General features: G+C 46.8%; 1 protein-coding gene and 1 long non-coding RNA gene across 5 annotated transcripts in view; one reads left to right on the top strand and one right to left on the bottom strand.

Annotated features, from left to right (window-relative positions):
* The window catches only part of MARCHF4 (membrane associated ring-CH-type finger 4), a 105,584-nt gene that overhangs the window by 55,093 nt on the left and 27,075 nt on the right, over nucleotides 1-23,416 (top strand). The gene's annotated exons all lie outside the window — the stretch shown is intronic.
* On the bottom strand, nucleotides 10,255-20,651 carry LOC138924547 (uncharacterized). Of its 2 annotated transcripts, none has more exons than XR_011439465.1 (3): nucleotides 19,551-20,651; nucleotides 15,129-15,301; nucleotides 10,255-14,247 (listed from the first exon to the last, which is right to left on the bottom strand). It is a non-coding gene; the product is annotated as an uncharacterized lncRNA (long non-coding RNA). The 2 variants fall into 2 exon arrangements; XR_011439464.1 differs by having other exon boundaries at nucleotides 10,419-10,651; nucleotides 19,551-20,632.

Below are 23,416 nucleotides of genomic sequence, written 5' to 3'. Positions count from 1 at the left end.
GTGTAACAGAAAGAATCAAAGTGGGGGTTAAAATGAAATTAGCATCTAACAAAAACCTAATTCCTATGTTTAACTAATGCAATAGTTTCCAAACTTTTTTTTTTTTATCAGCAGAACTTAATTTTCAAGTGAAATTCACAGAAACCCAGTATATAACCCAGATTAAAATAGAGCTACTTCAGGTGAAGGTTTGGCGGAGATGGAGCACCCAGGAGCCTTGGTCACCCCTGCAGAGCCCCCAGGCTCTGGAGAGCCGAGGTGGAACACTAAAGACAGGTCCCAGGGGCCATGATGGTAGGGCCTGCTCAGGGTTGTCTCAGTTTCCCTGTGGGCATCTGCTCACAGAACCATGCCCTCATTTATCTTTTCCTTCTTATTTCTGGCCCAGTTCTGCCAAGGAATGATGATAGCTATAGACCCTGATGATGATTTACTCGGTTTATTATTAATCATTATTAATTGCTTATAAACATCCTTCGCTGGAAACAGCCTTGCTCTCAGAGCACTCAATGAGGCCCCCGCAATGTCTGTGACAGAGCAACGCCTGCTGGGAGCTGCCCTGCATAAGTGTCACCTGCTCCTGCATGCTTCACCTCCTGAGCTAGAGGCTGAACCTTCCTGGAGCCCCACCTTGTCTGCAAATCACGAAACCTCACTCGTAAGGGGTCTGACTCTGTCTGACATGAGCTCAGGCATCGCTTACACCAGAGCAGGGCATGTGGCAGGACAGAAAGCTGACATGAACCCAGTTCCTACTCTGTGCCAGCCAGGCCACCTACTGCCCTCTTAATCTTCACAATCAATCGCTCTAGGCTGACAAGACCGTCACTTAGGTCACTAGTCCAAGGCCACCCAGCCATGGAAGAGTGGGATTCTAACCTAGGTCCTTTAGGTGTCGAAGACTATGCATTCCTATCCTGAGGATCACAGCCTGACCTATTTTCTTAGGACTTCTAGAAACGCTGTGTGTACCACATGGCATCGATGGCTCACTACCATAGTCATCTTCTTTCATCCTTCCAACATCGTGTGAGCCAAAGTATTAGCAATATTAGCTAAAGCTTATTTGAGACCTGCCACACGCCGAGTGCTGCTTAAGTGCTTTCTGTATATTAACCCATGTGATGCTCACCATGACCCAGTGAGGAGGTGCTATTCACTTTGCAGGTAAGGACCCTGAACGGCTGAGAGGTTCAGCGACTTGTGCAGAAGGATGTCACACAGCTAGTGCTGTGGGCTGAATGTTTGTGTTCCCCAAAGTTCAGACGTTGAAATCCTAACCCCAATGTGATGGTATTAGGAGGCGTGGCCTTTGGGAAGTGATAGATCATCAGGGTGGAGCTCTCATGAAGAAGATTAGTGTCCTTATAAAAGAGATTCTGGAGAGCTCCCTTGTCCCTTCCACCAGGTGAGGACACAGCGGAAAGATGGCCATCTGTGAACTGGGGAGTGTGCTCTCACCAGACACCGAATCTGCTGGCGCCTTGATCTTGGACTTCTCAGCTCCTATAACTGTGAGAAATAAATGTTTGTTGCTTGGAAGCCAGCCAGGTTGTAATATTCTGTCATAGCAGCCCATGGGGCTAAGACAGCTGGTGGGTGGCAGAACTGGGATTTGAACCCAGGGAGTCTAGCTCTAAGACCCTTCACAACTGTGCTAAAGCGGGACAAGGGCTAATTCCTTGCTCCAATTTACAGACTAGGGAACTGAAAGGTTCAGAGCGGGTGGGTGACCTGCCCAGGATCACATGGCATTCATTATAGGACAAAAAGCTGGGGTCTCAGGATAGTGTGGACAAGAGGCCAAATTTGGTCTATGAAATAAAGGTGGAATTCCCTTCCACGAGTCAGAGTCGGGGCTAGACCAGCACAACAGGAGCTGCTCAAATAGAGATGTGCCCAAGGGTTGGAGTCCGGAGACAAATTTGAAGTTGAGACCAGGAAGAGCTGACAAGAAGATAAAGCCAGTCATATTTATTCCAGGTAAATTCCTGGGGTGGAGAGAGGGAGAAATTCTAGTGGGGCCTCTTTTGGGGGCCTGTGATCCTATCTTTTGGCCGGTGTAAAACTCTCAAGGCATGCAAGGCCCAGAATTGCCATTAACCCTTAAGAGTTGGAGCCACATTTGGAAGGCAGTCTTCTGGCTGTGATCAAGACTGAAGCGACATGGGAAGGAGTCCACGTGGGACCCTGGAGGGACTTCTGGAGGAGGAGGGTCAGCTGGGCTGAGAAGATGCTGCTAGGAGGTCTAGAACTTCCACTGGGCCAGTGAGGGAAGCCCTGCTGCTCTCTTCCTCAAGTGGCCATCCTTCTTATTGAGACATGCACAAGAATGTTCATAGTAACCCCAAACTGGAAACAATACAAATTTTCATCAACAGTAGAGTGGATAGCACATTATGATATATTCATACAGTGCAACATTCTACAGCAACGAAAATGTTCAAATTACTGTTGGATCTAACAACCTGAGCCCACTGGTAACCGTGTTCCGCTGAGTCCCGTCAAGGGCGGCCGTGGGCTGTGGGCAAACCTCAGCAGCTTCGTCAGCGGCGCACCAAGTCAAAGCTGAGCCAGGCTGGAGTCAGGCGAGGGCGGAGTCTGTCGGGAAGCACTAACGCATCGCGGAGCCGGACAGAGAAGGCTGGCGGGCAGGATCTGGTTAGGGCCAGAGAGTCAGCGTGGGATCAAGAGTGGGTGCGAAAGAGCCTGTGCAGCAGACAAGTTAGGACAGACCAGGAAGGCTTTGGCACCTGAGGGACACAGCAGAGCTGGCAGGGCAGGATGCCCTGCCATTGGCCAGATAGGGCAGTTCAGACAACATAAGCCCTTTGCCCAGCGTGCCCAGGGTGGGCCCAGGAGGAGGGGGCGTGCCTGTTTTTAAAAGGGAGCTAATGTGACCTGTGACAGTGTATCTAGCTACAGCTCCGTTTTAGTCCGTTTGGGCTGCTGTAACACAATATTGTAAGCTGGGTGGCTTACAAACCACACAAGTTTATTTCTTTTTCACCCTTCTAGAGACAGGGAAGTCCAAGATCAAGGCACTGGTAGATTTAGTGTCTACTGAGGACCTGCTTCCTGGTTCATAGAAGATTGTCTACTTGCTGTGTCCCTACATGGTGGGAGGACCAAGTGAACTCTCTGCGATCTCTTTTATTAGGGCACTAATCTCATTCATGACGGCTCCACCCTCCTGAACTCATCACTTCCCGAAGGCCCCATCTCCTAATCCCATCACAAATTGGGCAGCGAATTCAATGTATGATTTGCGGGTGGACACAAACATTCAGTCTATAGCAACTTTCAAGTTGCGAGGACCCAAACTTTAAACCAACTACTGTTTAAGCTGCAGGCTGCCTGTACATCATCTCTATGGGACAGAAAAGCTGAGAGTCAATGAGCAGAATCCTCGCATGGTCTCCCTGTTTCCTGGAGTCAGTGTGGCCATGTAGGTTGTGCATAACTGCATAACTCCAAGGGCCTCACTCACATCTCCTACAATGGGAATGGCGCCCTCTGGAGCTGAGCTGTGCGCAACCTACACAAACGCACACTGCAGCCCTGTCTGGGTAAGAAAATCTCTCCTTAACAAGGCCTACTCCTCCTGCCCTCTCCCTCTTCTCTCGCAGCTCTCCCTCTGTCCTCCAGCCACACTGACTTTCCTTCAATCCTTTATGTTTGCTGTAGTGAATTACAGGTTGCCGCAAACTCCTTGATGCTCTCTTATTGAGAGATGGGTGATGCGGGGTCGGTGAGCCAAGGAGTTGAAAGAAAGATTTCTTAGACTCTTAAGATCTGGCAGTAGTGCTCTTTTATTTAGAGAATAGTGTAGCATGGGGACAGGACCCATGGGCAGTCAGAGCTTCTGCCGCCGCCGCTTCTGCTGCCCCCGCTGGCATGGGGACAGGGCCCATGGGCAGGCAGAGCAGCTGCTGCTGCCCCCGCTGGCATGGGGACAGGACCCATGGGCAGGCAGAGCTGGTGTGTGGGGACAGGACCCACGGGCAGTCAGAGCTCCTGCTGCTGCTGCTGCTGCTGCCCCCGCTGGCATGGGGACAGGGCCCATGGGCAGGCAGAGCAGCTGCTGCTGCCCCCGCTGGCATGGGGACAGGACCCATGGGCAGGCAGAGCTGGTGTGTGGGGACAGGACCCACGGGCAGTCAGAGCTCCTGCTGCTGCTGCTGCTGCTGCCCCCGCTGGCATGGGGACAGGACCCATGGACAGGCAGAGCTGGTGTGTGGGGACAGGACCCACGGGCAGTCAGAGCTCCTGCTGTTGCCCCGAGTTGAGGGTTAGGGCTAAATTTAAGGCATAGGTATATGATTCATCTCTTTACAAGACAAAGGAAAGAACATGAAAAAAAAAGTTAAAATGGTATCAGTGCAGGTGGGGTCTGGTCATTGGGTGATCCCATGACTTTTAGACAAGAATCAAATCGGATTAAGTAAAGGTTAGAAAGGTTAGACGCCACCACCCTAAACCAGTTACATGAGATTGCCAGACAGCAACCAACTTAAGTTCTTGCCTTTCCCATTAAGAGCTTCTAGGGACAAGGTCATCTCTCCTCTTCTTCCTGGTACAGAGAGGGAGGCACCTTTTACAGATAGAGATTTACCTTACAAATGTAAATGTGTCCCAACAAGGGCAAGTTCCATTCCCCAGAGCCTCCTTCCCTGTCCCAGTTTATTGAAAGCAATCAGCCCCAAACAATCCCGATGCCAAAGAGACATATCTTGGGGTGGCCAATTTCGGGTCCCTACAAGGTCACCCCCCCCCTTCCTTCACAAACGCAAATGTCTCTCAAAAGGGCAAGCAAAATTCCAGTCCTCGGAGCCTGCTTCTCATGTGTAGTTTTAAAAGTAACCAGCCTAAAATCCTCATCAATGGGGACCACATTCCCTCCTCTTGAATCTAGGTGTGCTTTTTGACCACCTTGGCCAATAGAATACAGTAGAAGTGATGCTGGACTGGTTTCCTGATCCAGGTCTTACAAAACCAGCTGCTTCCACTTCTTGTCTCTTGGAACACTCTCTCAGGGAGCCCTGAGCCCCCATGTACGAAGCCCAACTATTCCGATACCATCTGGTTGGAGTGGCCACGTGCAGGCCGACAGTCTTAGAGGAGCCCAGCTTCCAGTCATCCTTACCAAGGCCCAGACACATGAGTGAAGCCGTCGTGGACACCTGGACTAGCTCATCTGCCAATCACATACCACCAAGCAGAAGAAGCGCCCCACCAAGCGCTGTCCACATTTCTGACTCACAAAATTGTAAGATTAATAAAATGGTGATCATTTCAAGCCGCTGAGTTTTGGGATGGGTTGCTAGGCAGGAGTCAAAAATAGGAACACTTGCCATGCTCTCTCCTGCCACAGAACCCTGGATTTCCTGTCCTGTCTTTCCAGATCTCCCTTCCGTCCCCTCTCCATCTGGTTAAGCCTGTGTGTCAGCCCTCAGCCCACATGTGGCTCCCTCAGGGCTGCCTCCCGTTGGGTCACCATGTCCTCTTTTTCTCAGAGCTTGTCAAAGCAGCCATTCTACACATGTTTGTGTGATTCTTTCATGAATGTTTGTCTCCCCAACTCGACCATAAACAGGGACCAGCATTTGCTTTATTTGCCGCAATGTTCCCTAGCACCTTGCATGGAATTTGGCACATAAGATGCGTCAGTAAGTATTTCATGAATGAATGAATGAATGAATGAATACATGGAAAAGTTCTCCCCTTCCTACACCCTACTCAATACATGGTTTAAACCCGTTTTCAGTGGAACTGTCACAGGGCAGCTGTGTGCTCAGGGGAAAGGCCACGTGGGTGGAGATGTGGACTCTCCCACCTTCACGTCAATTAACACTGCTCTCCTTTCACTTCTTTTAAATGTTGGCGTTCTTCATAGGATACGTTTGAAGAAAAGGTTCTAGCTACTTAAGACGAGAAAGTGTGTTTGAAAACCACTCTCCTAAACCTTGCCCTTCCCATCAGCAGTGCCCTGCTCCCTCCCGTTTTCTCTTCCCTTCTTCCTTCCTCACAGAAACTTCCACAGAACTAATGCCTGGGAAGGGTTTAAAAATAGAAGCCCCTCTCACTCCCGCTCTCCCTCCATTTCCTTTCCTTCCCATCCCCCTGTAATTTGTTGTAAAAAAGGAAACCGCCTGGATGTGCTCCACTGAAAAGATACGCTCTTCCTGACTGAATAAAACAGCACGCTGATGTACTCCCCAGCCTGGCGGCCATGGCCCCGTGAGGCACGGTGGGCAGCTGGGCTGAGGGGCTTGGCCTCCTGGGCAGCAGCCTGCTCCCTGGCCCTGTGTGGGGGCCCATTGGCTCACACAAACACACACACAAACACACACACACCCTTACATGGTCACCTCATCCAGCTTTCCAGCTGGAACTTGGAGGCACTCATCGGTGTGAAGCTGTGATATGTGCCCACCTAAGGAGCTGCCAATAGGAGCTCCTCCCTGGTGGTCCCCTGGCCCAGTTGTGGGGCCCACCTACCGGAAAGCGAGAAGAAAGCGAGTCGTGCTGCTCCAGGGGTGAGGCCTGGAGTCCAATGACAGCCTGACGTGCTTTGTCAGAAGCACAAGGGGTGTGTGTGTGTGTGTGTGTGTGTGTGTGTGTGTGTGTGTGTATGTGTGTGTAAGAGAGAGAGAGAGATGACAGGAAATAGGCAAGAACAAATCTAAAGGTGTAACGAGAAGTGTGTGCAGCCAGTGGATACAGTACAATTATGAATGAAGAGAGAGACACTGTGGTACAATAGAAAAAAATCAAAGCTTTTAATGCTCAAAAGCTTAGTTTTCGATTCTCAGGTCCATCACATAGTCACTGTGTGACACTGAGCAAATGACCTCACTTCCCTTAGCCTCAATTCACTTATCTATAAAATGGGGATAATACTACTGATCTCTCAGCACTGTTGTAGACTTCAACGACATCATGTTTATTTGATACCTGCATGTACCAAGCAGCTAGTAGTATCCTTGCTCTTATGTGGCAGGACATCTTCACCCTAATGATGTTTAGAAACATTCAAGACAAGAAAACTGATAGCAGAAAACTGCCCTCAGTAAAATTTATAATTTATTAAAATCTGGCAGAAGACTCACAGCTTCTTGACAAAATTCAGATCCACAAACTTTGATCCAGAAAAAAATTGAATTTGGAAGGATTATAAAGGCCACAAAATCAAATTTTCAATGACGGAAGCTATAATTAGTGAGTTTTAATATGGACCGAAACCAGATAAACTAATCAAATGGTTCACATGTATTTTACTTTAAAATGATTTATCCCAATGCAGAGTTTCAATAATATTAAATGAGAAATAGAAAAAAAATGGGAACGGTTTAACTGCTCTATATTAAAGAAGATTGATCAAAAATTAAATTGGCTTAGTGGAATTCTCTTTGGAAAATACATTCTCAAGGAGAGTTTATCAAGCATTTATAATTCCCATTAAAACTTTGCACTGTAAACACAGAATCAAAATGTCCTTGGGGTCTAAATAGAGAAACAGAAACAATCTCTACCAGGGTCATGATGATGAGGATGATGACTGCTATGAGGAATGTTTAGGTGAAGGAAAGGTGGGATGTGGTTATGTAGATGTGTTGGGATGGTCTTATAAGAAAGGAGAGTGTTTAGATACGGGAGATGCTAGAATAAGATGTGTATGGTCCCTCTGCCTCTTTATTCTTTAGGGTTTGTGCTGTGTCTTTCCTCTGAGGGGCTCAGACAAAAGGGAAAAGGATGAATACAGGGAGATGGCTGGCGATGACCAGCCCTTGAATCCTTCCACACGACTGGACCACTTAGGACAGCCCCCAGAACAAGTTACTCAGTTTCCACATGGGCCTATGATAACCCTGGGCTGAGATGTGGTAGGTTAAAGATTCATGGAATTGGACCTCTTTGCCATAGTATGTGTGGAGTTCTGCCAGCTTTGCTGGGGCAATGAGGGGCTTGTCCATCCATTCCACTACTTTTCTTGGGGGATATTTAGCAGCTCCTAAGCACCCCGGGTTGGCTCTTTTTTCCCATGTTCCCCTCCTCTTCTCATCCTTTCCTCCATTCTTCTTGCTTCTGGTATTTTTGTCTGAGGGTTAGAGTCAGGCCAAGAAGGCTGATGTTCATGGTGAATAGGGATAGGGATTTATTCCAGAAGAGGTAGATGGGACAGGTGATGGGAGAAACCATGGCAGAGGTGATGGAAAAAGGCACTCAGGCCATGCACCATGACCACATGAACATTCAGACAAACCCATAGTGCCTCTGCCTGTCTCCTTTTCTGGCTCCTCTTGCATATCATCTGACCAACACAGATGCACATCACCACGTATTCTGATCATCTTCCAACCTTTGTAATGCCTCTTCGCCATGGCTTGCACACAGCCCTGCCCTTTTGCAGCTTGCAATCTAATATCTATCACTCTTCCAGCAAGCATTCACTGGTTGGAATTATTAAAAAATGCAAGTTGTAGCCTTGTAAAGTAGTGAGCTCCCTGTCACGGAGAGGCTGGTGAATGGTTAGGAATAGAACACAGGGGATGCTCGTGTGCTGCCTGGAATGGCTTCCACGGAATCTATGAATGTTTTCCATACTGTTCTAGGGTCTAAGACAGACTTGACTGATGGGGATTTAAAGTGTAAAGACAAAAACAGAATAAAAACATAAATAAATGGCATTGACCTTACATCATATACATGTCAGAAGTAACTCATCTCCTTTATCAGATGAGGGTGCAGGGAGAAGCAAGAGGGGGAAAAAGGGGCAACCGACCTAAGAGGAATTTTGCCCCCAACTTCTCCACAAGGATGGGCGGAAGGATGTCTAGAACCTTGATTTAATGACCTTTTACTCTGGGTGATCATATTTTGAAAAGACATAATTCAGGCCAAGAAAATTTGTAAGAAACCAAGATAGAGACTAGAAAGCTGATTTATGTTTACAGTGGAAGACACTGCTTTTCAGTACTCAGAGCCCTTTTGTCCCCACATCAAGGGAGCTCATTCTAGGATCCTATATAGGTGGGAAGCCAAACTAAGCATAGGAAACTTGCTTAATGACATGGGGGCATGAGGAAGTGAACCAGATGCTCTTTAAAAATAATTTGGGGCAAGCAATAGAAACCTACCCTTCTCCACTCTACAGAGCACATCTTTCCAGTTCCTTGAGGACTCCCATGGCTACATGTTTCTTCCTCTGCTGTGTTGCAGATGCACGACCCTAAACTGCTCTCTTTTGGTCCCAGATTTAGGGTTCTGGGATGGGCAGGGGTTTCCAGGGGCTGGCGGTGCCACTTCCAGGAAACCTCTTCATCTGCCCGTGGAGTGTGCTCACTTTAATCACACAGAGCTCCTGCTTCTACGCCTTTGGCCTAGTTCACCTTCAAGCAAGTCCTGGAATCTTGTGTTGAGTTGTTTTGCACCTACAGAGATTTCGTATAATGTATAGAATCTTAAAAAGTCAAAAGCTGTCAGAGACCGGTAGAGATTAAACCAACGCCCCCCACTTAAACAATGAGAAAACAGAGGCCCAGAAAGAGAAACAGACTTACCCAAGTGGATTCAAAGCCAGGCTTTCATCCAATTTGCTCCCAGAGCTTCTTAGTCATCCCTTACACCATCGGGGATGCACCCACTTTGGGCATTGGCTTTCTCTGGGGCATCAGCTTTGCCACCTGTAACCTCGTCCCAGTCAAGCGGCCCAGCCTTGCTTTTCAGTACCTCGGACAGTGGAAGAAAAAACCCGGCTGTCTCCAATGACGCTGATCATCTACTACAGATGCAGGAAATCAGAGAAAAATTATCCTTTGAAGGGGTGAGCTGATTTGTGTGATAAACTACTTCTTTGAACGACTATCCTGCTAATTTCCCAAACATTGATGGTCCAAGTTGGGAGAGAGTAGGCACAGGAGCCTGGGCACCCAAGTGTGATTTGGGGACCAGGTTTGGAGGGAGAAAGGGCTGATTTCAATAGCAAGAGGTCTGTTCTGCCTTCTAAGGGCATCATCTTCCTCAGACTCTTTTCCCCAAACGTCAGGGACTTCGGTCTGCTTTTCCAGGAGATGAAGATCTCACCATTTCAGAGAGGCTGCTGTGTATTGGTCACTTCTTTTATTCCAACTATTTTTATTCCTATGTTCTGAGCTTAAACCAGAAAGATGTCTTATTCCCCAATGAAGAGACAGGAGATATGAATATGGGGAGGGGGCAGTGAGAGTAGAAATGGAATTGAGTCATGTGGGGTTTTTTTTGTTTTTTGGTTAAAAATTAGAAGTTTGTCTTCATATCTTTATAAATTATAAATTCCATTTTCAACTGTCTCCTTCAATGCATCTCTCCTCTCCCTAACTGAATATGTGATAAACTTACAATAAGAATAAAAATACACAATAAAAATAAAACTGTTTAGTAGTTATAAATGATAGTTTATTGCTTTAAATTTTAAAGTATTAATGAAGCAGTGTTTCTTTAGAAAGTCAATTTTTATTAAGCTTTCATTTCACAAAATAGTTTTCTGAAAGTGTTGATGCTGCTTGTATATTTTTTGTTTTTCTTCTCTGCTTTTTGCCAAGAGGTTCATTATACCACGAGGTCGACAGAGCACAGATGGGTCAATGATCAGCTTCATCTCCACCCTTTACTGGAAGTATTCATGAAAACACATTTACTGAGTTTCTGCATTATTCCAAGCTGTTTACATGTCATTATTCTTTCCAACAGTCCTATTGGATAAGAACTACTATTGCCCCATTTTATTGATGACAAAACTAAGTTATGAGGAGGTTAAACAACATTCCCAACAGTCTCTGAAAACCACAACATACATCACTGTCCGTTTATGCTAACAAGCTTACATTGTCATGATGACCTACACATGTCATCCCATGTTATATGTGTGTTCTAGGAACTGCCATGGCAGAAAGAGCACACACATTGCCACAAGAACGTGTTTTCCCCGAACATTATCATATTAATTTATTTGAGTGAAAACAACAAATTTGAGTGAAACAAATTTATTTGAGTGTAACATTGCTCAGAAAAAACAGCACGGGAATGCTGTGCCATTGAATCAAACCACATGAGTGGACAAACTGACACATGCAAACACTGTGGGGTCGAGCTTATATTTCGAGAGCTCTCTGACGTAGGGGACCCTGGTTTTCTTGGCTATACAAGTGACCTTAACTGTGTAGTGCTTCTCTCATGAAAGTCAGGGGAAGCACAGAGATGAGAATGTTCACAGGCTAGGCCTTCCTGTGCTGACCATCCCAAGTGCACCACGCAAGAGAGTCCTGGACCCTGGCTGGAGTCCAGCCCTGGGACAGGAACCGCGGTGTTGCAGCTGGGATGGCCTCTGAAGGTGGCAGGTCTTTGCTGCCTTCAAGGCCTTTCCCTTGAAGCTTCTCTCCCCTGCTTCAGGGGAAAGGACCAACTCTTTCCTGCACCTCCTGCCATGAAGCCTTCACAGCCAATTAAAATTCTATTCTATTCCCAGCAAGGGAGCTGGCAGCCTTGGGTCTCCCCAGCAGGACAGACTGGCTGCAATTAATGACTCTTCTGGAGCCTGATTAGCTAAGGAGAGGCCAGGATACTTATCCTACCCCCAAGGCCACCTTTAAATTAGGAAATGGAGGTTCCCCATCCTCTTGCCTCTGTTGAGAGTGATCAGTTAATGCCCTTTCTATCTCACTTTTGCTGGTGGAGCTGGATCAGAGACCAAGAGATCTCTCAACTGGACAGTCCCAGGAATAAAGGGAGGGGAGATCTCTTGATTCCCTTAGTATCCAAATTCCAAATCACGGGAATGATTTGAGGGCCTACTCTTTTAGGCACACGCTAGGAGCTGAGGATTCAACAGAAGCTATAGGCATAATGTTTAGTGTTATTATGTCGAAGCTGTGAATGTAGAAGGTAATGCATGGGAATATAAAAAGTCAAGTACATATAAAAAAAAAAAAGAGAGAAAGTCCAAATGATGGAAAAGGAAAAGAGAAGGAAATTAACACATATGGAATGTTTACAATGTGCCAGACATTTTACATATATTATAGCAAAGAATCCTATAAAAACTTTGCATTTTTAAGATGATAGAACTAAGGCTCAGAGAGGTTAAGGAAATTGTCCACGGTCACACAGTTAATATGATAAATTGATTAACTGCCTAGATCTTTCTGCTTCGCTGTAGTCACTTCCTTTGGCAATGCCTGCTCACACTGACTCTGGAGTAGGCCACATGACTCGCTTTGGCCAATGGGATATTAGCAAACTTGATACAAGTAGAGGCTTGAAGAGTGTTGGTGCATTGGGGCTTGCCCTCTCTTACTGTCAGGAACTCTTCTGCCATCATGTGAACAAGCCTGTGCAATCCTACCGGATGATAAGAGACAGGTGAGCAGAGCTGGGCCATCTCATTGTAGATCAGCCAGGCTCCAGCCAGCTCAGAGATGCGTGAGAGAACCCAGCCAAGACACCAAACCCGATCAGCAGAACCACTCAGGCAACTTGTAGACTTATGAAAAATAATAAATGATTGTTTTTTAAGCCACTACTTTTGGAGTCCATAGGCAGGAGCATAGTTAGCAGTTGGAACTAACTGATAAAGCTAGTAAATGGCAGAGCCAGAAGTTGTTTGATCTTAAAACCTGTGCATTGTCTAATTTGTTATAAAAAGATAGAAAAAGGCTGAAACTGTAGCAGGGAAAATAAATTTAAGTTATGATATGTGTTTAACAACAAAGTCGCCCAGTCACACGAGGGTATTACTGCAAGGAGTATGGCATTCCCATATCTCAGTATCTTCAAGGCAGTAGTGGGCAATCATCCAGGTGAAGGGTCTTAACGGTGGGACCCTCAGCCCGGGTGTCTTAGCCTTGTAGTCTGACATCTCAGAGACTGGGCTATGCTGAGACTCTTGACAAGAATACTCTGAGTCATCTCTATCATCCCTCAGTTCCCTGCAGGAGGAAAAGCCCCATAGCACCAGCCTAAGATTCTGCAGCTTCCAGCTGGCTAGGAGCCCCCTGGTTCTCTTTCATGCCTGAGACTCTCCCCCAAGATTGCCTTGGTTGCAATGCTGCAAATTCTCGACTTTACTCAACCCCAATCCTGCAGCCACCTCCTGTTCCTGGAAAGAAAGGGAGAAAGAAATAGACTCCCTGCATTTTCTGAGCCTTCCTTCTGAGGGCCACAGCCATGGGACTACTGACAGTTAGCCATGAGAACATGGAGAAAGGACAGGACTTTGAAGATGGGACGACAGCAGCAGGTACAGATGTACTGTAATGCACTTAAAAAGCCTTAAAAATGCCCATGCCCTTTGAATTAGTAATTCCATTCCGAGACTGTCTCCTAAGGAAATAATCATGGATATGATCCATGAAAGCGTGGATCACCATAAGAAACTTTTCATGAATTAGTGTGAATGGAAAAATACAAGTTAAAAACAGACTGCATATTATATTATTATATATTATGTATATTATGTCAGGAGATTTTGGGGAAATTATGTGTGTGTGGGGTGCAGCTATAGTTATAAGGAAAATTTTGATTTATAATAAATCTCTTCATGTTTTTGATATATAGTTTTTTCTCCTCCAGCCTCTGGATATGTGGATCCTTGGCTGTCTTGGACATGGCAGAGAAACTTACCTAAAAACCTAAAGACTGGTGAAGGGCTGGAGAAAGGTGGCTAAAATGATGCATGACATGAGAATTGGATCTAAAAATAGGACTTTTCAGTGTGAATGGACGACTGCCGAGGGAAGATGAATAAAGCTTTAAATAATCATGACAGATAAGGGAAGGGGGAACAGGGACTTGGTTTGCCAAGTCTCTGAAAACAGGAAGTCTTGATGGCTTGCTTAACCACCTTATCATCTGGAAGAGGTTAAAGGCAAACAGAAGGAAGTAATATTTTGCATACCAGCCACTAATTAAGTGAAATTCAGGCCTAAAAACCATGGCAAAAACTGAGAATCTGGGTAAGTTGGAGGAAGCACATCCTAGCGTGTGAGGGTCTCCTAGGCAGGCGCCGTCTGGAGAGCTCAACGCCAAGGCTGAGAGTCAGTGCTCAACCCAACCGCTGAATGGCTCCTGAATGAAGACTATGGGCCACCGTCTCAGTCTTCTGGAGGGAAACACTGATGGTCCATACATATCTTCCCAATCCTCAAGTGTAGAGGTTTGGGCTTTTCTATGAGCTTTGGCATTGTCCTTCCTTGGATTTCATATATGGATCTGAAAGGGAAAATTGGAAGGCACTGGTAAACATGGGACCCTCTGGGGTCCCCTTCCCCAGCATTATCTCTATACAGGAGCACCCCATCTGTCAAGGTTGGGGGCAGGCAGTCTGACCAGAGTCTAGGGGATGGAGATGAGGGCCTTTGCAGATCGCCCCCCTCCCAGGTCCAGAAGTGAGGGGTATAGAATTCTTTCAAACAAAAAGTAAAATTGCCAAGATGACAGAAGCTGCAACCACTTGGAGCAGCTTAGCAGAAGCTTGGAGTCAACAGACCGGCGTCTATTCACACGCCATAGTAATTCCAATTCTACTTAGCATGCTTATTCCTGACAGGGAACTGGAGCCAAGACTTCAGGAATAGTACGCTTCCTTGAGAGGTGTGAAAAGAACTGGGCTGAACTTTCAGCAGACTCTGGAATGGGTACCATCCAGTAAGAGGCATCAGTCCTGCAGGGTTGTGGGACAGACTCTTTGGAACTCTGAACCCAGAGCAGGAGGGGTCTGTAATTTATTCCTATTTCAGTGTTGCCTGACTGCACCACCCTAGGAAAGGCCACTGCCTGCTCTGGGCTTCAGGTTTTTCAGTCTAAACGGAGTATAATCTGAATGAAGCTCATAGTGAAGAAGAAATGCAAATCCCATACAGGGGAAGAATTGAAAAACATTTGAATGTTTACTGCAATCTGTTTATAAAGCAGGCAGAGGAAATCATAGGGCGAAAATCCCTCTTTCCTTTTCTCACTTCCCTTTCCTTGCTGAGCTCTTTATTACACAGATCATTTTAGTTTCTCTGCCCTGGTTTCACGTTCCCTCCTTTCCTGTACTTCCAAGGGCATCACAAAGCCCTCAGTTGGAACACACAAGTTTACAGCCTTACCTGAAAGAGGTGGGGGAAGAAGTGATGGTTGCAAACACTCACAGCTTAAGACCTTTTCATTATCTCGTCACAGGAGGTAGAAACACAGGCAAGCGAGGGAAGAAGGCTCAGGGAGACACTGGGGCAGCCAGGTGGATGGAGAGCCGGGGAATCTGTTTTGTTCTCCCCTCCGCCTAAAATAACAGGACAGTCAGCAGCACCTGGAGACTCCTGGCCTTCGTCACGCTGCTATTACCTATACTCATTATCCAGGCTCCCAGGCAGCTTAAGTACTCACAGGCTTCAAACTGATGAGCCTCACTTACAAGTAGGTAAAGTGAGGTGTTGGTAAGGCAACAACCTGCCAAGACGCTTGATCCACAGATCGGGAGAGCAGCATCCTCTGCCTACCTCCTTTTGTTAGGATGTGAAGGGATTCAGCAAGGATAGGCGGGCCCATGAGAGACAATACATAATGACCTACAATGAGTACTCACTATGTGTCAGGCAGGGTTCTAAGTCCTCCTCATTGTGTATTATATCCTTTAATTCTCATGGGACCTTGGCGAGGCAGGAAGTACCCTTGGTCCCACTTTAACTCTGAACAAACTTGCTAAGGTCACACAGGTAATAAATGGCTGAGCAAGGATTCTACCAGCCAGTCTGGGTCCACTGGGCCCAGTAACCGTGCTACAGGCCTCATGCACGTCAAGTGCTGGCCCCTAGCACATGTTCAATAAGCATGAGCAGGTAACAGAGGCAGCCGCAGCCGCAGATGAATTTGTAAAGCAGGATAATGCCGACGATGGGACTGGGGCTCGGAGTGGGTAAGTAACTTGCCCAATATCCGTCATCTAGTAAGTGGAAGAACCAGGATTTGAACCTAGCAGTCAGAGCGTGTATTCAGGGCTGGGCACATCGTAAGTACGCAATAAGTTTTAGCTCTTGGTATTTCTTTTCATCTTCATATACACAGAAGTCTTAGAGTGATACAGGAGACAGAAGCTTTGCTGAAGTATATCTGGTCCAGAGCTTCACAAAAGGATTCTTAGCCAACCTTGCTTCAAGAGAGGAGGAGTGGGTCAGGATCTCTGGAGTAAAGCCTGGGAACGTGAATTCTTAAGTTTCCCAGGTGATTCTTACGTATGCTAGATTCTGAGAACCAAGGAATCAAGACTTAGATAACTTAAACCCAAGGTCACCAGCCAGAGGGGGGCAGAGTTGGGACTGACACCCATGAAAGTCATTGCCTTTTTTGCTCCATAAGAGTCAGCACTACATAAGGCTCTAAGTGCCCGGAACATCCATGCAGCGTAGCACGTCATCATAGCTCATTTACACTTGTAACATCTGCTGTATACCCTAAACGCACTGAATGATAGATTAATTACCATGACTGGAAATTAATTTTTATAGAATTTCACTACAACCCCTCAAATGACATGAGGATTTTGCACAATTGAAGCTGGGCATCCCTCTACCAGTGTGTAGTGCCTACGGAGGGCTGGCCCCAGGGGGCAATTGAGTATTTGTCCCTTAACTTGCCAGTTGACTTGTGCCCTTGGCTTGGCCCTACTTGTGGGAAGGAAAGAGGACATAGCAGACTGGAATCTCTGAAATTTCAGCCTGGTGACCTGGAACCTTGGAAACAGGCCCAGCCCGCTGCTTTATGCAAATAGCCCAATTCTGGCCAGTCCAGGTTTATTGAAATTTCGTTTTTCTATTGAGTCAGACAGAGGACTGAGGGCAGATCAGCCTTTAATTTTAGCTCTTTGGTAACGATGGTGATGGCAATGATGAGTCACCCGGAAAGACACACGGACAGGATGTCGCACATTTACATCATTAGAAATACAGATGTGATTATGAATATACACATAAAATATGACCTTTCTTTCCGCCAGCCCTTGTACAGCTTGGTTTGTTTATTATGCAGATCATGTTTGACTTTATGGAATTGGATGTTATTTAAATTCAATTACTGTGAGGTTAAGTTCTTTCTACTACCAGTCGAGTATATTTAGAGGCAGTTAGAGGAAATAGGTACATTTGTCTTATACCAGTTAAATGATGGGGAGAAAAGAGCTGCAGGAATGAAATAATTATCATGAAAATGAAAAAAAATGGTTTGGAGGGTTTGGTTTGGGTCTCTGTGTTTATTTTTTCTCTCCTTTTGTATTCCTTTTTTTGAACTGAAGAACAAAAAGCCTGGAAATTTTCCCATGAAGAGGGAGGTAGATTATACGTGTGTGTGTGTGTGTGTGTGTGTGTGTACGTATGTGAAAATAAGCTGCTGGTATGAGAGTAGAACTAGAAATAATTATGTGGTTAATTGGATTAAGTGTGGATAACTACAGCTCATTAAAGCCTTAAATATTTTTTTTCTATTTGGTAATAGAGTTCTTTCTTTTAAAAATCAAATTATCTTGCCACAATTTCTTATTTCCTTCTGCTGGGTGTTGACACACTGTTAGTCTCCTGAAGCCAAGTTTTGGCCTTGGCGCCATGAGCAGGGGAAGTGAGAAGCTTGGGCACAGACTGGCTGGGAAGAGACCACGTTAAATGCTGTGGATGGGTGGCAGAGCTAAAGATTGGCTGGAAAGGGCTCCAGCCAGAAGACAAAGAACTGGCTGTATACTGCCTGACACAATATGCAGAAAATTCAGAATGGCTTGTCTGTGTATAGCAATCGATTCTAGAGCCATGGGGATCTTTGAAGGTCATCTTGCCAATCAGCCTGCCTCCCATAGATAAGGGAGAAAGTTGCTTTATCATCCTCCAAGGCAGCAGGAGTCACACCCTTTCCTACTCATCTCTTCACCACAGCCTTGCACGGTAAGATCTTCAGGCTAGGTCATTTTTTCCTGATCCTAATGCCAGCATACATTGACCTCTTACAGGTCTGTGCAACCAAGAAATCATTGCCTGGTGTGCTGCAGGAAGAAGACCCTAGAATCTTCTAGGTTTTCCCTCTATTCACTGGCTCCATGTGTGCTCTCCCTTTGTCTTCTCATTCCCTAACTCTCCCCCATCAACCTATAGACAGCTACTCAAATAGTTGGTCAATATCCTGGAGCACTTTGGTTGTGCCCCTAGAGTCAGGAGGATGTGTTGTTGATAAGATTTACTGTTAGTTGGTCCCCCAAATATGTGGAGTCCAGAAAATGGTAAACAGTTCTTTACTTTCCCTGTCAAGTCAACTATCCATCCTCATAGAGACTACCTAGGATGGACACTGGGCAGGGGGGCGGGTCTCTACTTTCTTCGGCATCCCTCCTTATTCACCTCTACAATCCCAATGGACTTTCTCTACTCCTATGCCCATTCCTCCTCACCCTAATACACACCGGTTCTGGCTCCATGCTGGAGGGGAAACTGACTTGAAGGCTTTAGCTCCTCTGAGTCTGCACAATGGAGCATCTACCAAAGTGAAACTTTCCTTGCTAATCTAGATTGCATCTCAGAGAGAAATTTAATGTATTACCATGCTTACAAAAATCTCTCTGAATTTTGATGTAACAGTTGTCTCCTCCCCACCAAGCGTGGGGGTGCGAGGAGGGTGTGAGGAGAAATTAAACCCCATCCTGTTCCCCCCCACCACATCAATTAATACCCAATGCTCATGGAATTATACCTGGAATTAATACCTGGAATTGGGTTCAGAGGAGAAGGGCAGAGGAGAAGAGGGTTTAGTTTACACCTCTACATTTATATGTTAATAGGGCAGTCAGCAAGGTTCTCTCTCTTATCAGGGCTGGAAAGGTAAGGATCTGATGAACAAGGCTGCTAGGGGTGGGAGAAGAGATGACAGGCCAGTGACAATGGAGTGGGCAGAGATGCTGTAGGTACAGGTACCTGATGGACGGAACTGATGGCAGAGCATCACTCTGCCTTTCTTTTGAGCAAAGAACAACCTCTCTGAGTGGCGTAGCTTCATATGTAAAACAGGAGAAATAATTATTAGCCTCCTTTGGTTATTGAGGTAGTAGAATGTCTATGAACGTATTTTGTTGGAACTGTGAAATGTTTGCAATATCAAGATTCTTAATAAGAGAATGTTATATGAACAAGAAGGAAGGAAGGAAAGAAGGAAGAAAGGAAAGTGATCAATGTTTGAAGTAGGTGAGAAAGTGAGCTTAGAGAGGAGATCTGCCTTAGCTCACATCACAACCCCTTACATATTAGCCAGTGTTTACTGAGACCTTACTGTGTGCCAGGAATGGGGCTAAATATATTCTCTTACTACCCTCCTCCTTCCATTGCACAGATGAGCTATTTTATTTTAACAGAAAGGACCCTTAGTGCTGCCTGCTGTCATTCTTTCTCTCTCTAGTCTAATCATTCAGACTCTCCTGATGACTGATAAAATAATGCCAATTCTCAGACTCCAATACCTCCTCCCCTATGTTTACTCTCAGCCCATGACTTTGCTTCATATTTCACCTAGAAAATCGAAGAAATTGAAGGAAAACTTGCCAAACCCAGGATTAATTCTCAGTTCTCCTCCAGCTTGACCCATCAGCAGCAATTGATGAGGCTGACCCCTTTCTGGAAACACTTGGTCTTCTTTGGCTTTCGGAACACCATGTTCTCATCTCACCTCACTGACCTTCCCTCCTCAGCCTCTTCTCCTGGTTCTTTCCCGTCTCTAAGCTCCGACGTCCCTCCAGGGAGCAGTCTGGGTACCACCTACGCTCTCTCCTTTGATGACCTCACCCAGGCTCCTGGCTTTAAACGCCATCTGTATGCCAATGACTCTCAAATTTATGTCTTGCTCTGGACCTCTTCCCTAAACTCCAGCCGAATATATTTCACAGTCCCTATCTGATGCCTCCACTTGTATATCTAATGAGCATCTCAAAATCGGCACATCCACAACTGAACTCCTACCTACCCGCTGAAATCTGCTCCTCCCTCAGTCTTTCCCATCTCAGTTGAAAGCAACTCTCCATCCTTCTCGTGGCTCAGGTCAAAATCAGCGTTATTCTTGACTTTTCTCCTCTCATCCACCACGTCCAGTCCATGAGCACATCTTAATATCTGTGTCTTCCAAATACATCCAGAAACTGACCACTTCTCAGAATTTCCACTGCTGCCACACTGGTCTAAAACACCATCCCCACTTATCTGGATTATTGCAACAGCCTCCTGTCTCCCTTCTCTGCCCTTCCTTCCTTCCAGTCTATTTTCAATACAGCAGCTAGAGTGATCCTGTCAAACACGGTCAGATCATGTCACTCCCCTCTGCTCAAAACTCCCATGATTTCCCATCTCATTCACAGTGAATGCCAAGTCCTTAAAATGGCCCACAAGCCTTGCCCCCTTTCTTGATACCTATTATATCTCTGACTTCATCTCCTACCCCTGTTCCCCTCATTCAATCTACCCCAGACATACCAGCCTCTTTGGTGTCCCTGGAACACGTCAGGCATGTTCCTGCCTCAGGGCCTTTGCACTTGACGTTCTCTCTGCCTGGAATGCTCAGCCCCAGATAGCTGCATGGCTTGCTTCCTGACCTTCCCCAGGTCTTCTCTCAAATGTCTCCATTTGATGAATTCTTCCATTGCCACTCTATTTAGAATTCCAACCCGCCCCCTCCCCGGTATTCCATTTCTCTTTTCCCTGCTAATTTTTCCCCGTAGCACATGACAGCATCTTAGTTTCTTACAGCTTCCTTGTCTCCCTTTTTGATTGTCTGTCTCTCTTAGAGAATTTTGATTAGTTCCATTCACTGCTCTGTCCTTGTTACCCAGAACAGAACTTGGAACATAATAGATGAATATTTGATGAATAAAGGAATGATCGAATGAGGCCCAGACTGGTTAAGCAATTTGCTCAGGGTCGCACAGCTTGTAAGAGGCTGGATATACTCGGGTCTGTCTGAGATGAGAGCCCAGGCCCTCAACCACCATGTTAGTCTCAATAAGGGAAGATGTCCCCAAACTGTCCCCCAAGGCTGGTGTTTCTATTGTCCCCTTGTTTTGATTTTCCAGAGCTGCAAACTGCAGCAGGGCTGGAGCTGTCTCTGCTTGCCCAGCCTGCATTTGTTTCTTTCTGCACGGTGGCCGGGAGGCTTGGTGCCTGTGTGGGTGGAAGGGGAACTCTTTGGCTTACCTGCAGCTGCCATGGCAACCAGGTAACCTGAGGACTCCAGGAGTGAGTCCTTTCAGACTGAGAGGGAAAAAAATGAAGCAAGCCCAAAATAAACTGAAAGAATCTGTGAATGGAGGGGAAGCTGCAGGCTTGCGTCTGCAGCTTGCTGTGTCATTGGCAGCGAGGAGAATCCGCCCTGTTCTCTACCCAACCTGCCAGCTCAGCCACAGCCAAGGGCTGAGGGTCACCTTGTCCTGCCTCCTGCCTCCAGCACGACCCCACTTAAACCATCCAACAGGCCCGCGTCCTCCTGTTCAGCATCTCCAGGGAAGGAGGGCCCTCCATGCTCTCAGCGACCCCGGGTAACACAGAGGACCGTCCTGGGTCAGAAGTCCGATCTGTGTGCTGAACCCTGATCCACCTTACAAGGGCAGACTCTCTTGGTTCTTTCATCTCAACCTCCCTCTGGGGCTCAGCTGCCCCTTTACTTACACATGGCACCCTTCCTTACCTATTGGATAGCCGGAGAATAAAACAGAGCTGTAGGGGAAAAAACTGTGCAACTGAAGTGCTTATGGAAGCACAAGTTAGAACTGCGGTATTTTCACAAGGGGACTTATCGTGTCCAGCACTCTGCCTGCACCATCTCACTCCACCCTTGCAGCCACCCTTTGAGGAGGTACGAGTTGCCTGCAACAGAAAGATGAAGAAACGGAGCTTCAGAGAGGTCAAGAGACTTCCCCAAGTTTGCACAGCTGGTAAGAGGTGAAGAGGCATTCAAACCTAAGAAGTCTGTCTCCAAAAACTGTGCTTTTCACCCCTCCCCCACGCAGGGGCGCCGGAGATTAGAGAAGGCCCAGTTTTTCTTGCCTTAGTCATTCCCAGGTGGTCCCTGGGCCCCAAAGCTCCAAGCAGATCATTGAGGAAGTGTCTGATGCCATTCGCATCTAATAAGCCCCTTTGATCTGTGGAGCTTGCTGGGCTTTGCAGACAAGATCGTAATAATCCTCCCAGCCCAGAGGCTGGAGCCTCAGGAGGGGCCGTCCTCTCCTGTGCCCCGTGCTGTCCAGTCAGTAAACGCACCTTTATCGGGCACCTACAATGTGCCCGGTTCTACGGGGCATGCCGGAGCACCCCAAATCCTGGAGGAAACGATTAGAGAATGATTAAGTGCCAAACTGCGAATGACGATGCAGGGAGAGAAGACAAGTCTGTAGGTGACAGTTGTGGGAGACTTGCAGGAGGGGCCTGAGCTGGGCCAGGGAGGGGGGTGGGGTCTGGAGGGGAGACACAGAGAAGAGACCCACGGGCACAGGCGTGGGAGGGACAGCAGGACCGGAGTGCAGGGGATAAGCAGAGAGGTGTGGTGAGAAACGGAGTCTGATGCCAGAGAGACCTGGTTCTATGTGCTGGCCATTTAACCTCTCTCTTCGATAAGGGTCTCTGTTACATTGAGAGGTGTTTGCCACCTCAATGTCCACGTTACACCATTTTAGCTTTTAACAGAGTTTACTGCAAAGCACACCTTCATTCAGTCTCACCTGGACCTGCCTGGCTGCCGGCTCATTTCCACTTCTCTTATTCTTGGAGAAGCACAGGTTGACCAGTCAAAGATGGTGAAGGGTCCTTGTTAAGGTCCCTTAGAGGCCTTACACATGAAAGAGATTACGGCTTTCCTCCCAAATGTACATAGAAATATACTAAATGATAAAATACAAACCTTATGCGAATGCCAGGGTTAAAACACCTTCTTCGCAGGTTTATTATTTTTTTCTAAAATCCTGGATCACTTACTTCATCAAAGTTAAACTTTTCTAACAGTTTCAGTGACCTCGATTTCTAGTATTTGTCATGCCCGAAGCGAGTCCCTATTCTGCCTTTTGGGTTGTCCTGTCCCAGGGGAAAGGGTGGGGGCCCAGGTGGTCCAGGGGAGGCAGCACACCTGTGGCCTCTTGGCCCCGGAGCCAGGTGCTCTGACCCGGCCTGGTCAGGCTCTCTCTTCTCCCGATAAGGATGTTGTGGCGTAGGGAGCTCCAGGGAGCCGTGCTGGTCCCACACTCGGGGCCATGCTGGAGAGCACGGGTCTGGTTATTAGTTGTGCCCCAGCCAGCAGCTCTTTCTGCCCCACCTCACGGCTGCTGCTTGGGAAGCAAGGAGCACTGCTTCGCAGTTGCTTGGCACCGTTGCCAGGCACCGGAAGCAATGTCTCTTACCTG

The sequence above is a fragment of the Equus caballus genome, chromosome 6 (assembly GCF_041296265.1).
Source record: "Equus caballus isolate H_3958 breed thoroughbred chromosome 6, TB-T2T, whole genome shotgun sequence".
NCBI classification, from domain to species: Eukaryota; Metazoa; Chordata; class Mammalia; order Perissodactyla; family Equidae; genus Equus; species Equus caballus.
Note: the sequence above shows the minus strand (reverse complement) of the source record. Positions and strands in the feature narration are given on the sequence as shown.